Source organism: Sitophilus oryzae, unplaced genomic scaffold (genome assembly GCF_002938485.1).
Source record: "Sitophilus oryzae breed Bouriz unplaced genomic scaffold, Soryzae_2.0 scaffold_738_pilon_pilon, whole genome shotgun sequence".
Taxonomy (NCBI): domain Eukaryota; kingdom Metazoa; phylum Arthropoda; class Insecta; order Coleoptera; family Curculionidae; genus Sitophilus; species Sitophilus oryzae.
The window spans coordinates 2,131,173-2,145,272 of record NW_022147349.1 but is presented as its reverse complement, the minus strand read 5'-3'; positions in this window follow the sequence as shown (position 1 = coordinate 2,145,272).

The window sequence follows — 14,100 nt, the reverse complement described above, 5'->3', positions numbered from 1 at the left end:
TTGATCAAATTGGATTTTACTGGGGCCACCCCAGTTCTGATCCGGTTGAGCATTCTCCAGGTTTTCCAGTCGCTAGAAACACCATTTGGTGAGGCCTCTCTGATTGGGTAGTGGGAGGGAGGTTCATCCAGGGGGTGGCTTAGGAAATGGCGCGGCGTCTGGATTTAAGTCTACCTGGGCCGCACTCTTGGCCAAAAATTGAGTGACGAGCATCAAAGGTTTGTTATAGCTTCTCAGTATGTTCATGAGCTTTTTTGCGTAAATCGGGGCTTGTAAAAACCTGCGGCCTTGTAAAGGTTTTTTAAGGGGGTGGGTTTCATACAACCTGTCACTATTCTGCATGTTTCATTCAGACTGATGCTCACCTTTTTTGCATGGGCAGATCTACCCCACACTGGGCAAGCATATTCTGCAGTTGAGGAACATAGAGCTTGAGCAGAAGTGCTGACCACGATAGGTTTGGCTCCCCATTTACTATTGGTCAGCTTCCTTATTAGGGAATTTCGTGCTTCTACTTTTTTGCGTGTTTTTTTCGCAGTGATATTTGTAAGTCAACGTTCTGTCCAGCACGACGCCAAGATAGGTAGGCTTATCTCCTTATCTGTGTGTTCTAGTGGTGTCCCGTCCCATGTGACCTTAAGTCTGCGGGTCGCCTGTCTCGAATTCAGGTGGAATGCACTCACTTTAGTTTTGGTGGGGTTCGATTGGATTTTAAAGAATTATTTTTGTAATAAGTTGACATTATTTTTAGGGCGGTATAGTTTCTCCTCGATATCTTCGAACCCTTTGCCTTTAACTGTTATTGCTAGGTCATCTGCATAAACAAAGGTTCTACTGTTATCTGGAATAGGTTGGTCATTTGTGTATATGTTGAAAAGAATTGGTGCCAGCATGCTCCCTTGTGCCAGCCCATCCTTCTGGTTTCGCCATCGACTCTTTTTGCCCTCGAGCGTCACGAAAAACTGCCTGTTTTGGAGCAAGGAAGGTGCGTCCACGCGTGCATTTTACACATATGTTAAACAAAGAAAACTAAAATGCGGGCGCTCTCAGGAAACGTCCAAGTGGAGAACGGCCAAACCTTCCACCACCGGAATCCAATGCAATTTACATTAACAAAATTCACTTTCTTAACAGCACTTAAAAGACATAAAGGGTCATTACTACCGCTTTCCCGTTCAAAATATTCTAATAAAGTTGCGATGACTTTTTGGAACGGCTATTAAGCTATCTTGTACACTTATTCGCACTAAAAGAGGTTCTAAAAAGAACAATGTTCGACTGCAAGGTCTGTTAGTAAACAGGTTTAAGCTTATGAAATATCACAGCACTATTTATTTAAACCAAAAACGCGTAATACAAAACCAAAGTGTCAAAACGAATGATAATGTCAGGAAATAAAAAAATAAATGTGGCAACTTGGCATTTTTTACAGTAGAGCTACCGCTTGAATCCCCAACGGGAAATTCCAGTTAGTCAATCCGGCGCCGAATATGTCCATGGTTGATAACAAATGAATTTAAAAATCGCACTCTCGATTACGCAACTAAAACTTTAATTGATATCAAATATAGACACACATTTTCATCCAAATATCGACCTTAGTTCAGAAATTATTTGGAAATAATCGAAATAAAAATGAAACTTCTACACCCTGTATCTCAGAATCGAAGCATTTTAGAACATAAACTTATACGAACTTTTTTACTTATTTTTATCTGCAGAATATTTAATGCGGAACTTTCCCGAATTCAATTCCTGTATATTAATAAGAGTACTCCCAGTTTTGTAGATAAATTACAATTTATTAAGTGAGAATTCTCTATATGTTTTGAGTAATAATTTATAGATATAGACAATGATTATACCTGAATATACCAAGAATTACCAAATTGACTTCACCTTGAAATATCAGTTTTTGTACTTTAAATTGACCGTTTTAGGCATTTATCATGTATCATTTACTAGCGTCTACTAGCGACTTCGTTCGCGCCGAATTAATCATTTGTATGGTGATGATAAAGCAAAGTAAGAATTTCCATTAACATACAAACTGGATAAAATTTTCTCACATTTATGTCAGGATGAAAAAAAACAATATGGCGATATTATTATATAACTTGGTAATATTTGAGGGGTAGTTTCATCTCGTTGGAATTTGACCTTCGAAAAATCCGTTTGCCAAAAATAAACTTTTTACGTCAAACAGTTTAAGCAGAATCGTGGTTAAGAAACTACCCAACTTTTTGGAACACCCTGTATGATTTTTTAAAAAATTTCAAAATATGTTAAAAAAACAAATAAATTATGCTTGCCCAAGCGTTTTCCCGAAAGACTTACCGTTTTTTAAATAACAAATACTGTAATATTTGAGAGGCGTTTTCGCCCTCTTGGAATTTGAAATTCGAGAAACCCCTTCTTATCGAACCTCTACACCCCAAAGTCAATCTGTTTTCCAAAAATCAGCTTTTTACGTCAAGCGCTTTAAGCAGGATCGTGATTAATCAATGACCAGATTTTTCGAAACACCCTGTATACATTTTTAAAAAATCTTAAAATATGTAAAAAACAAAATAAAACATACGTGTTTAAACTGAAATTTCGAAAAATCCCTTCTTATCGAACCTCTACACCCTAGAATCAACCTGTATGCCAAAATTGAGCTTCTTACGTTGAGTGATTTGAGCAGGATCGTGATTAATCAGTATGTCAGTCACTTAAGGATTTTATATATTAGTATAGATTAGCGAAACAGTAATGCTAAATTATATATAATATTTTTTTCGATAATCGCATATCCCAAAGTGAATCCTAAATTTGAAGATACGCCACTGAAAATAAGCACATACACACACATATACGGCATACATTTTCCTTGACGAATAATGATTTTTTCGATCCGATTCAAGAGCGTACGAGCCTGAACAATTGAACTTTAAAGTAGTACCTTCGATATGCGAACGTGGTACTACTAAAATCAGGACCTTGGTGTCGAAGCACATGTTTTTTTAGCTGGCTGATTTTTTTCTTCAGTTTAGCGCTCTATCACTCTCTTACATACGCATAAACACACTTTGTTGCCTTTTTAAATGAAATCGGAAATGAAGTGGATGGCCTCCGGAAGCAGAACAAGGTTGAACATGTATGCCGTTTGGAGATAAGACGTACCAATAACTATACCTGTGTCAAGTCGATTTAGCACGAACCCATGTCAAATTAAACGATTAAATTATAAATTAAATAATATTGATAGAAAAACTTCCTTAAAAAATATTAATTTTGAATTTTTTAATTTTTTTATGTTGGTATCTCATAATTTCAAGTTGGTATCTCATAAAAGTATATGAATCGTAAATCCAAGTTTTAAATTATAGTAGGATTACCTGCACAGAAATAATATACCTAAGTCGACAAACCTCTATACTACAGGATACTACGGAGTGTTCTACCCACAAAAGTTTAATTCTGTAAACTTTGTTTCTATAACGAAGATACCGAAGACCGAAGATATATAAACAGAAAACGATATACATAGTTTAAGATCCGACTGCAGGACGTAATTTTTATGTTTATTGATGAATAGGGAAAACACTTTTAACAAATCGCCTATCAAAAAATTGCCGCAACTATTTCTAATTAATAATAATAATAACTGATTTTGAAGACGACATTACGCTCATAAAAATGATCATTTATATGTCAAATTAAAGCTATTTTTATTCTGTAATGATGTTATAAGGGTGCTTATCACTAGCCACAAATAGGGGTTACCAAGTTTCAATTTTTTTCTACGGGACCGGCAACAGTGCGCGGGCATCTGTAGCTCCTATAATAAAAGACAGGAATTTTGTAAAGTTTCAACCTAAAGTATACAGGGTGTCCCAGGCTGAGCGCGCATGAGAAGTTTCTAGAGAACTACAATTTCTAAATCGGAGATTTTTTTCATATCATTGATTCACGACGAGATCTATCGATTAAAAATATTTTCAATATGGCAGCACCTCCGGAAATACCGGAAGTTGACAGCAACTTTCTTATTTTAAATGTATACCCCCATTTTTTATTACATACTTAAATTCTGTGTAAAATTTTATGAATTTTGATATTAAATAATACTCTATATCGAACATTAACCTTTTTTGAGAAAAAAAAATATTTAAAATTTTTAGACGAAAAAAATTGCCTGTCAAAAATATGTGTATCGTCTAAACGTCAAATTTAGTGATTACCACAGCCACTGTGCCATAAAGAGAAGACATGTGGCTATTAATTTCAAAAATTAAATTGTTCGAATGTCATATAATAATGGCCGCAGCTATCATGGAATTAACGATTAAAAAATTATCATAAATCATTTTTTTCAGATGGAAACCCACTTTTTTATTTCACTAGTGAAAAGGCAATTTTCAATTCGTTACTTTTTGATTATACATATGTTCCTATACCAAAAATAAATCGTTTTTAAGTTGTTTAACATTTAGTTTTAAAGCGTAAATTTTTCTTGATTTTAACCAGTAGCCTATGATTTTAAACTTTAAATGTCAAGTGATGTAAAAAATAGATCTGGCCATATCATATTGTGACACTTTGTTCAAAAAGCAGTACGTTATCGATAATCATTTTCAAGCCAACTTTGCGTTGATTTTTTTTTTTCAGTGTTGATATGGTATATTATTAATAATTAATAATATCAACTATTAGATATCACTAAAGAGCGAGATATATTTTTATAAATACACTTTTTAAACTCTTAAGGCAGGCAGTATTTACAATATAGGAAATTCAAATAATTCGTTTTCTGATAGATGGACATAAAAGTGACTGTTTGACACTTAATGTCAAAGGAAGCTAGATCAAATCAAGAAAAATATACGTTTTCAAACGAAATCATAAATAACTTAAAGACGATTTATTTTTGGTATAGAAACATGTATAGTTAAAAAGTAACGAATTGAAAATCCTTTTCACTAATGAAGTAAAAAAAGTGGGTTTCCATTTGAAAAAAATGATTTATGATAACTTTTTAATCGCTCATTTTTTTTCATTTTCGCATGTGCACCACCAGCTTTTTTAAAATCAAAAATCAATTTTGTTTTTATTTTTTTTTTAATTTTTGTCATATTTCTGGAAATATTTTAAATATTCTCAGGAAAATCAAAGCAACCGTGAAATTACAGCCTCTTACATATTTTTGAAGTGAAACTTCTTTACGCGCTCTGGGGAGTAAAAATTCAAGGTTCTGACACGACACGCAACAAGACTGCTTGACACAGACAACTTGACTGTGTATGACACGTGCCACTGTGACAGTCCGTTTTGACGTAAGAAACGTCAAAAGTTGATTCGTCCCATCGCGACCAAATTTGGTAGGTAGGCTATGTGAGCGACAGTGCACACGGTCCCACCCTGCAAAGTTGGATACGATGTTTCATTTACATCTTTATCATGGTGGGACTAAGGAATAGAAGAAAAATGTGGGTCGATTTTGGCATAATTGGGGACGTGTTACAAAATGAAGCCCTCGACGTTTCGAACTGATGTCTCTAAATGGAAGAAATAATCAGAATTTTTCTTAATTATGGGTCGATTGGAACCAAACTCGGCACGAGAATAGAGGTACCCGAATGGAGTCTACAGACGGAGAGACGGTAATTTTAATACAAATTTTAATATATAAAATTATTTTTTAATTTTTAATTTATTACTTTTTCAACATTTCAAACTACACTTTTTCAAACATGACCCTCAAATCCTTCAATTTAATAGCTGTTAGTAAGAAGTTTCACTCAAAAATGCACAGAGTGCACACACAATTTTTTTTAAATTTCTGACTAAATAAAAAATCTAATAGAGCGTTGTATTTTCACAGTGGCTATGATTTTTTTGACGATTTTTTTTAAAATAAGTGTAATTTTTTTATGTTTTCAAACTTGAATAACTCGGTTATTGTGGAGTTGTATGAAAACGGTAAAGAGAAAATATATGTTTCTTGTATACAGGGTGGCGCACCTCATTCGCCTCGGTTGATTATACGAAAACGGAAAGATGTAGAAACAAAATATTTTATGGGTATATGTAAATGGACAATGCCCATAATTTCAAATTATTTTGAAATGTACAGGGTGTGTCAGAACTACGATCCATACCAAAGTTATATTTTTCCTTATGGAACACACACTTGGTATTTTATTTCATTTTTGGATTCTTGGACATAAAATAAGGCATTTATTATAAGGGTTTGATATGTTTAAAAGCTTTGGTTTTTGATATATTTAACATGCATGCTATAATAAAAGGGTTTGTCAACACCTTGTACAGGGTCGGTCAAATTCGACGCTTTTAAATGGAAACATCCTTTTCTATAGGAGATAGACAAAAACTAATATCGGTGTCTGGAGCTCAATTTTCATCAAAAACATGATGGTGAAAACCGCACATCAATATCTGTTACCGTTTCGGAGTTACGGGGTGTTTTCAAAAATTTGCATTTTTAACAAATCGCTGTAACTTTTTTGCTATGGAAAATTTTGTTTTTCTATGAAAATATTTCCAAAGCACCTTTTTACGTAGAACTTAATGGTTTAAGTATAATTTTTTTAAAATTAATAATTTAAGAGTTATCAACAGAAAAATTGATTTTTTATTTGGGACACCCTCTATATTTTTAATTAACTGAAAAGAATTTAAAATTACCTTTCCAAAAATATAGCACACCTGACATTTTGTTATAATTTCCTTCAAAATACAGAATTTTTAAATGTTCGCCACTTTTAACTAGTAGGCTTTGGACCCCTTATTGATGATATGCCCTTAATGGAACTCGAAAACATATTTTTTCAGCAAGACGACGCACCGCCTCTGAACGCTGAAGTTATCAGCAAATTTTTGCAGCCAATTTCAAGAATAATTGAATAGCTAACCAAGATCCCAGCCGTTGGCCGTCGAGGCCGCCTGACTTAGTGCCCATGGATCTAATACTATGAATATATTTGCGGAAGAATAAAGGTTCCTTATTCTTCCGTATAATCTAGACAAGAATTAGAAATACTTAGCAGTTATGAGAGGGTATCTTTCACCCCCACTGAGTTAATGATTCCACGAGAAATGTTCAAAAACTGCCCCGTCTGTCCATAACAGATTACTGTTTATATGTCGAACACCTGTAGCAAAATATCATGTCTTGGTTTGCTATTTATTTTTATTGTTATTATATACATATAGTTTAAATGTGTTGATGTTGGTTAAATATATTTAAAATGGTTATAAAATTCTGCATCTCTCATAGCACATATTATTTTCGTTTTAATTGATGCTCACAGATTTTTTTTGCATTACAGCCGGTGCCGTTCAAAGCCTACTTATTTAAAGCGGGCGAATTTTTATATACTCTATATCTCGAAGAGGAATCGAGCAAAATATGAAGTGTGTTATATTTTTGGAAAAGTAATTTTAAATTATTTTCAATAAATTAAAAATATACAGGGTGTCGCATATAAAAAATCAAATTTTTTGTTGATAATTCTTAAATTATTAATTAAAAAAAAATATACTTAAACCATTAAATTCTACGTAAAAAGGTGCTTTGGAAATGTTTTCATAAAAATACAAAATTTTCCATAGCAAAAAAGTTACAGCGATTTGTTAAAAATGCATATTTTTGAAAAACACCCTGTAACACCAAAACGGTAACAAATATCGATATGCAGTTTTCACAATCATGTTGGCCAAATTGAGCCCAGACAAACATTGAGCTCCAGACACCGATATTAGTTTTTGTCTATCTCCTATAGAAAAGGGTGTTTCCATTTAAAAGCGTCGAATTTGACCCACCCTGTACATTACTTTTCAGAATTAATTCTGGTGCTGACTTTCAAGCTAGAGAAATAAACTTAACTAAAAAATTTGATTGTTTCCTTAAATGTATACAGGGATATCAAAAATTGCTGGTCTATTTTAACTATTTATTTTACATAAAAACTTCGTTATTTCAAATAAAACACTACGTATTTTTTTAAATAAGTCGAACTCTTTCAAACTATATTAGGGTTTCCTATACCTATCTGGCTCAGATCAATCAAGATAGCTGGTGTTGCCATGGCAATTCTCTAGTAACACTTATAGTAGCTATTTTCAAAATCGACGTTAGTTTATGGACTTTATTTAAATTTATAACAGTTAACTTTTTATTTAATTTACCTACAACAGTTTAATAAGTAAGCATTTATTATTTTGTTAAGAAAAATAAAGAAGTAGTTCTTTGATTTATATTACGATGACTTGTAGATGTATTGGATTTTCTTTAAAAGAATCAATTAAGGCAAATTCACTTCCAACGACAGGTTTCTGCCTAATAGGTTTTTCATCAGCTCTGCGAAATAGGAAAAGTAGTTTTTTAAAGGAACGCTTATCAGGAAGATTCCTATTTCGATATCTTTGAGCATAAATCCTTCAGGCCAACAAGCAATTGTCCTCACAAAATAAAATCACTAGTACCATATGTATTCCTTCCGCCAGCAGATACTGCTTCATTTTTCTTGATAAAATAATAAATACTTACTTATTAATACTACTGTAGGTAAATTAAATAAAAATAACCTGTTATAAATTTAAATAAAGTCCATAAACTTATGTCGATTTTAAAATAGCTACTAAGTGTCACTAGAAAATTGTTATGGCGACACCAGCCATCTTGATTACAATTTTATTGAAAAATCGCTTTTTATTCAAAATCTGAGCCAGATAGGTTTAGGAAACCCTAACATAGTTTGAAAGAGCATTTAAACCTGCTTCGACTTATTTAAAAAAAATACATAGTGTTGCATTTGAAATAACGAAGTTTTTATATAAAATAAATAAACTCATCGGCAAAAGTCTTGCACCCCCTTACTATTTTAATAAAAAATTACATTCCAAACTAATTTTTCGTGCAAATCAATAGATGCTAAAGTTATGTTAAAAAATAACACAAAAAAGGGAAAACTTTCACCAAGTTTAATATTATATTTTGCCAAAATATAAAAAATGCAAATTCCATGAAAAAAATATTTGACAAAAAAGAGAAAATAAATAATAAATTCTGACAAAGTTAAGGTTACTAATATAAAGTATTGCCTCCTCGATTTGTTATGAGTGCATCAAGTCGTCGGGGCATCCCCACTATAAGGTTATTTATGGTTTCTTGAGGTAAGTTCTGCCATTCCTCTTGAGCGGCAATGATCAACTCCTGGCGATTTGTTGGTGGGTTATTTCTGCAAAATACAGCTCTGGCGATGTAGTCCCAGACATGTTCAATAGGATTCATGTCGGGGGAGAGTGTAGGCCAGTCCAGACGAGTTATTTCCCCTTCATTTAATGCTTCCTGGACTATCCTAGCTCTATGAGGACGAGCGTTATCATCCATGAGAATAAAATTATTGCCGATTTCTTCTCGCAGTGGATAAATTATTGGTCTGATTACAGTTTCCACATACAAATGGGCGTTCATCACCTCAGGAATATGAATGAGCTCTGTTCGCCTATTGTACATGATGCCACCCCAGAACATCTCAGTTCCTCCTTGATAAGGAGCAACAGCAAGGGCTGTATTCAAGCGATGCTGCCTCCATGCCTCCCTCCACACTCGCTGACGATAGTCATCACTGATCAAACCTATCCTGGTTTCGTCAGTGAAAATTACCTTTCTCCACTGAGGTAATAACCAGTTCTGGTGTTCTCTAGCCCACTGTAGCCTCCTTTGTCTATGATGTAAAGTTAATAGAGGGACTCGCATTGGACGTCTACGCCGCAATCTAGCATTAGAAAGTCGCCTGGAAATGGTTCGGCTTGATATCACTCGGTGGTAAGTTCGTTGAAACTGAGATCGTAGCTCTAGAATTGGAACTGACCGATTTCTTCTGGCAAATTGAGCCAAGTAGCGATTCTGTCGTGCAGTCGTTATCCTTGGACGGCCCAACCTAGGACGAGATCTTACATTTCCGGTGTCCATATACCGTTGTATAATTCGGCTGACAGTACTTCGCACTAAATTTAAACGATCAGCAATTTGATGCCTGCTGAGACCTTCTTATGCAAAGCGATAATTCGGGCCCTATCGAAGGCAGAAATTTCGTGCCCTGGCATTTTTGTCGCCTTTCACAACACTTACTACAAGATTGAACTCGAACTGAGAAACAAAATTTGACCGTAAATAGCAAAACCATACACATTCCATCGATAAGGTTTTCTTTCATTGCTTTTATGACCTATTTTTTGTAGACACATATTAAGGTATTTGTACACACAGACACAACAATATGCTATGCAAACAAATAAATTTGTCTGGGGGGTGCAAGACTTTTGCCGATGAGTGTAGTTAAAATAAACCAGCAATTTTTGATACCCCTGTATACATTTAAGGATGCAATCAAAGTTAAGCTTATTTCTCTGGCTTGAAAGTCAGCACCAGAATTAATTCTGAAAAGTAATATACAAGGTATTGACAAACCTTTTTATTACAGCATGCATATTTAAATATCTTTAAATATCTCAAAAACCAAAGCTTTTAAACATACCAAACCCTTATAACAAATACCTTATTTTATGTCCAAGAATCCAAAAATGAAATAAAATACCGGGCGTTCCATAAGAAAAAATATAACTTTGACATGGATCCTAGTTCTAACACATCCTGTACATTTCAAAATTATTTTAAATTATGCACATTGCCTTCCCACATATACCCATAAAATAGTTTGTTTCTACATCTTTCCGTTTTCGTACAATCAACCGAGGCAAATGAGATGCACCACCCTGTAGAGATCTACCAGCCCCGAAAATGTTTCCAATTATTTAAAACTCACCCTGTATAATTTCTAAATTATTTTGACCTAACTAGAGATATTTAATTAAGTACTTAATTTATTAAGTACATTCTTAGTACTGTAAAACTTGGAAAATAAATTCGTTATAATAATGCTTTTATACACTATTCTAATAAAGAATATGCGTTCCTTCGGAAACTCTCTATTTATTTATTTAGTAATGCTAAAACACTCTATTTTAAAAGTCGATTAGAGACAATAGTATGATTCATTGGCAAGCAAAGTAAATATTTGTGATCAGGTAAAAATGTGATGTAAGAGGAGGCTTAGCTTGCCGGCTCGCGGCAGGTCAGTCAGTAGTAGACGGGACGGCCGGCTGTAAAGTAGTGTTGTGTTGTGTTTTGTCACAGAGCTGACATTTGGAGGTTGCGAGTCTTATGACTAAAGTTACGAGTCCTTTTGACTATTAAGGGTACGAGTCTTTTGACTATTAGGATGCGAGTCTTTATGACTATTAAGGATGCGAGTCTTTTTGACTATAAAGGATGAAAGTCTTTGGACTAAGGTTGCTTTGGTTAGGTTAAGTTTTTATGACTATTAAGGATGCGAGTCTTTACGACTATTAGGATGCGAGTCTTATTGACTATTAATGATGCGAGTCTTTTTGACTATCAAGGATGCGAGTCTTATTGACTATTAAGGATGCGAGTCTTTTTGACTATAAAGGATGCGAGTCTTTACGACAATTAAGGATGCGAGTCTCAATGACTATCAAGGATGCGAGCCTTTACGACTATTAAGGATGCGAGTCTTTTGACTATTAGGGATGCGAATCGGTTTAGCGGCAGATTTGCGTCCGGGGAAAGTCCGGGGAGTCCCTATACTTATTTCAGGTGACACCAGCTAGTTGTTGAAGATTAACCAATAGATCTGAATAATATTTGAATTAGATGGAAGATATGGAATGGGATATATTGAATAGAATACCAGTGGCTAGGGGGCGGAGTACCCCCGGGTGAGTTTTACTATTTAACTATCAATTTTATCCAGATCAGTAAATGTTTGTTTTGTTATTTTCATGTAGAATGAGAGTCTGCTTGCCAATGACCAACTAAATGGATATTTGAGGTGAATTTGCAGTGTGAGACCCGGTTGAGTAAGCCCCAGAAATAAGCGATTTTACAGTACATTCTTTTTATCTTTATGGGAAGATCCTGAATCCTGAATCTACGCCAATAATGTCAAATCTCTAAAAAACAATTATATTAAATCTGTGGCCAATTCAGACAGTAAATGAACAAACTATTTGTTAACATTTTGCTTGTATATCTTGAGTCAAAACAAATCAACTTAATATATGGTTAATTTTTTATACATGTCTATGGTAGCATGTGTAAATTGAGTAAAATAGCATGTAATCTTATTATAGATTGATGATTATTTAAATTAGTAATGTACTTAGTGTTAAAAAGTAGCTGTGCTAAAACGCACTCCGTATCATATATCCGACAATCCTGTTTGTTTAATTAAACGTTCCGAGAAACAGAAACCTTCACCTTCAAGTGAAGGTACTATCTATCTATGTAATCTTAAATCGATAGGCGTAGCATTAAATCATTTGTGATTCTCTTCGAAACAACTCAACTCGATAAATCTTTATCCATCTCGGTATTAACTATAGATATTCATCACTGTCGTGAAACATAATAGCACTGCCATTACCGGCGTATGTGTGTCAGTAGTGTTAGGTACCACCCTTGAGAAAATTTAAGGTTAACATCAAGGAAAATCTAGTCTAATTTATTAATAATGAGAAAAAGAGATCAGTGGGTTTTATGTAACAGTTCAATAATTATAATTAATACTTTTGATTAAATATTTAATACCTACTTTTTAAAAGTTTTGTGTTAACAGTTTCTTGAGATTACACGTATAACAACGTATAAACAAATATTTGCAGAATATTTACGTTTTTTTTCTTTATTTTAATATTCAAATTTTCACTTTTAGAATTATTTTGCTTTCATATTGAACATGCATTTTGAAATAATAAGTAAAGACTTATGCGAAGTATACTAGCATTTTATTTTGTCCCGCCCTTAGCGATCTTTTAATTTTCTATATTTTCTGATCTAGAATTTTTCCCCATTGCATTGTTGACATACACTATGAAATTCCGTCACAGAGAAATGTCACACATATGAGAAACACTATGTTTATTTAAATTGGATATTCTATAAATTAGAAGTGTATTAGAGAGCATAATTTTTCTGATATCAAAATTATATCGTATATATATTATATAGTAGTATATATATTATATAGTAGTATATATATTATATAGTAGCAATTTTTAAGAGAGATGAGATGAACTTAGAATTAATTTTAAAAATACATATTTGTATTTTAGATGTTTTAATAATACGAATTAGTTGAACTTAATAATCATATTTAAGTAATGTGGTTAAGTAAATGGGGTTCTCGAACTCAAACTATGGGGTGGGAAAATTAAATTGAAAGGTTTACACGTGCCAATTTAAAAAATAAAGTTAACAATGTTTGTTTTTTTGTTTATGCTAATTCTCTTACATGTAGTTTTTTGCGAAGAAATATTTCATTTATTTTTTAAAGTAAATGCCAGTAAAAGTAAATATTATTTTTAAATAGTAATATAAAGTACCTAATATAAATAATTTTGATTTCTAATTTTTTATTTATATTTTCCTTCCATTACACTGCATGCTTAGAAAATTAATAAATGTTTATATTCATGATTTTAAAGTTTGTTGTTAATATAACAAATTAGTTCTGTAATGATTATTATTTAATAAACCAACGTTGCCACAAAAAATTTAAAGACCAATTATTTTTAAATAGGATCTAATATAAATAATTTTGACATCTAATTTGTTGTTTATATTTTGCTACTACGTAAAAAAATGTTTATATTAAATTATTTTAAATTTTGTTGTTATAGGTATAACAAATTATTACTGTTATTATTATTTTTATTAAACCAGTCTTTGCTTAAAAACATTAAAAATCATTTTCCTACATCCAAAATATTTTATTATCTAACCTAACCTAACCTAACAACAGAATATTAATAAAAAAAAATGCAAAATATTTATACATACTATCGCTAACTAACTAAAGCCAAACAATAATATTCTTTGCTAATATCAACTAATACCAATATATGGCAACAGCGCCCTTCATAATGTATTTTCTGTGTAAATACTAGCACCTCAATAAAAAAAATAATGTGTCCGTATCTTTATATGACTCCGCAAAAAATCAAAGA